We start from the raw sequence: 3,295 nt of genomic DNA on the forward strand, positions 1-3,295 counted from the left end.
TGGACCTATCTATAAATAATTGAGAGTATGATCAAATTCCAAATAAAAAGACTTAAGATACTCATTGACAAAAAAAGTTTGCAAATGTGAGCAATCGACTAATCAATATAATTTTTTCCACTATTCACAGAATTTTAGGGGAATAAGATCGATAGCATTGTTAGAAACAATAAGGTTTCCTTGTTACAAGTAGGCACCCATAGATATAAGCCTGTATAAAGATTCCATCATTAACTATTAAATTTAGAGGATACTGCATACTTCAGCAGCACGTATACTCAAATTACAATACAGAGATTAACATGGCACTTGCACAAGGATAATATGAAAATTTGAAAAGTATTCCATATTTTTCATTCTTCAGATGCAAGAAATGAAAAAAAGTGATTAAAATGTTGATTACAAAATTACAAGTATAAAAATACACACAATTCATATAATTAAATTTAGTTTGACATCAGTGTATTAAATCTTCCCCTCAGAAAGGCGTTTACATAGCATAAACTTTACAAAATTTTTCAAATTAGACAACATTGTCATTTTATCCCAAAGAAAAATAATATTAAGACCTAGAAAAAAAGGGATCAAACTGTTTCTATATGGAATGCAATCGGAAAGGACACATTAATGAACCTATATATTATAAAATAATATAGAACTCAAAGTATATCTAGGAGAAAATAAATTATGAACATTATGCAAACAGACAATATAGAATATTTTAAAATATACTTTTTCAGACAAGCACCAGAAATATTTTAGTTTCTGTACTACTCATTTTAACAGGTAAATTAAAATTATTTCTTATTAAAAAATCACAAACTCTGAAGAAATATTATACATGTTTACAAAAACTATTGAATACATTTTTCCATCCAACGCAGGCAATTCACTTGGAAGAATTCCGCGGAATCCATGAATTTTTACAGTAAAATATTGGTGCTTCCGGGCATTGGTGGTTCATGCCTATAATCCTAGCTACACAGGAGGCTGAGATCTGAGCCTGGGAAGGAAAGTCTGTGGTACTCTTATCTCTAAACCACTAGAAAACTGGAAGTGGAGCTGTGTCTCAAGTGGTAGAGGGCTCACCTTGAGCTGAACAGCACAGGGATAGCTCCCAGGCCCAGAGTTCAAGCCCCATGACCGACCAAAAAAAAAGATATTGCTCTTATTTTGATTGTGAAAATATTTTGTAAGGACACAAAAGATGGACTTGCATTTTTGAAATTTAAGAAACTTAACCCTACCATTAGGACTTCGGTGAACAATTTGTACAGCCTTTCACAACTTCATAGAGGTAGTGATACGTACTTATCCTTTTGGCAATATCAAATACAGTTTCTTCTATGTTGTTCTTCAGGCCTGTATTTATATAATGGTTCAACAGAAGGCGATCCAGCGTATCTTTGCTATCTCAATTCTCAACAGCAAGATATAAGGTTGTCAAAAGTCCTTTAGTTTGGGGAAGTGTACTGTGGCTCAAGCAGTAGAGCACTCCCCTTGAGGTGAAGAGCACAGGGACAGCACCCAAGCCCAGAGCTCAAGCCCTATGACCGACCAAAAAAAAAAAAAAAAAACCACCACAACAACAAAAATCAAACAAACAAAAATATTTGGGCTGGGAAAGTGGCTCAGTGGTAGAGCGCTTGCCTTGCATACATGAGGCCCTAGGTTCGATTCCTCAGCACCACATAAGCAGAAAAAAAAGCGGGAAGTGGTGCTGTGGCTCAAGTGGTAGAGCGCTAGCCTTGAGCTGAAGAGATGAGGGACAGCTTCCAGGCTCAGAGTTCAGGCCCCAGGACCAGACCAAAAAAAAAAAAAAAATTAAAAAAAGAGTCCTTTAGTTTGGGCATTGGTATCTGTATCATGATGAAGTAAGAAAGAAGCCACTCTGGTATTATTCCATGTATATGCACTGTTCAGGGGTGTCCAGTCATCTACAGTTATTGCATGTGCCGCTTGAGACACCAACTCACAGACAATGTCTAAGTGTCCACTGTAGGCTTCTTGAAGAGGGGTATACTCATAATCATCCCTACTATTCACATAAGTGGTCTTTTGGGAAAGAAGTCTCCGCACTGTAGTAAGCTGAATATTTTGGCAGCCCAATGAAGAAATTTGCTTGGATTCTTCTCCATTTTTTTTTCTTGCAATTGATACCATTCCTTACTTTTTCATCTTGTTCCCCATATTCCTAAGAATTGCCTAACCAGAGACTTTGAGTGCCAGTGGGAATGAGGTGTCCATGTATTTCCCTAATAGTTCACATTGGTTGAACTGGGAAGAAATAACTGGTGAATTTTCTGCAACTGTTTATTCACCATGATTTATTTTCTCTTTTTCCAATTTTACTATTCGAAATTATTCTAACTGGAGAGTAGGGAATTGATGGAGAGCAGAGGAAAGATATTCCTCCATATTCACATGTACACACTGAAAATGAGGACCAGTGATGTCTTCATGTGCAGCTTATTCTAGGCATGAGAAAATAGGAAATAATGCCTTCTATATAAATGATTTGGGAAATGGCAGAGCAAAAAGTGAAATGATACAACCAAAAATATAAAAGCAAAATAAATTAGGATAATTATGGAGCAATCATATTATCTATGAGAACCATGAAAGGGAGAGAGAAAGAAAGAGACAGATGTGTAATATCGTAGCTAGCCACAAAATCCATGCCTCTGATCAATTTGTAGAGCAAACAAAATTTTATTTTTTAAAAGAGATGGAAATCGAATTTATGTATTTACTTGAAATTAGTAAATACATTTTTAGTAGCCTACATAAAGAGACCTAACTTTACCAAATTACAGACAATAAAATAAATCCTTGATAATTCTAGTAACAGATCTGACTGAAATCAGTTGAATCATACTTTTCTTGTACAATGAAGGAATAAGAGGGTAGTAAAGCAGCTAGAGAAGGCAGGGAGATTGTATCTGTGACAAAACTTGGTGGAAATTGGTATTGAGGATTACTTACTGGTGATCCACTTGCACTGGAAGCATGATTCTGAAGTATTGCTTGCTGATTCTGAACTATTGATTTGATCATTATATTCTCCAAGAAGAAAATGAGAATTGATAGTGAAGGACTACTAATACATTTTGACCTTCTCACTAAGCACTTTCAATCATCAAAATCACATGAAGACAATAGACAGGCCTACTTTTTAGATGAAAGCAAGTGTCTTATAAAAACAAGGAATGTATGTAGTCATGCAAAGGACTTCTATTTTACCAATGTATCATACATTTTTCTAATGTTGGGTACCAATAAATAATGGATCTAT

At 35.1% G+C, this 3,295-nt stretch overlaps 1 pseudogene; it reads left to right on the top strand.

The window, feature by feature from the left end:
• The first annotated feature begins 257 nt into the window (after nt 1-257).
• LOC122098282 lies at nt 258-354 on the top strand (annotated as a pseudogene).
• The last annotated feature ends 2,941 nt before the right edge of the window (nt 355-3,295 follow it).

Source organism: Dipodomys spectabilis, unplaced genomic scaffold, assembly GCF_019054845.1.
Source record: "Dipodomys spectabilis isolate Male_0828 unplaced genomic scaffold, ASM1905484v1 ptg000470l, whole genome shotgun sequence".
Classification (NCBI taxonomy): domain Eukaryota; kingdom Metazoa; phylum Chordata; class Mammalia; order Rodentia; family Heteromyidae; genus Dipodomys; species Dipodomys spectabilis.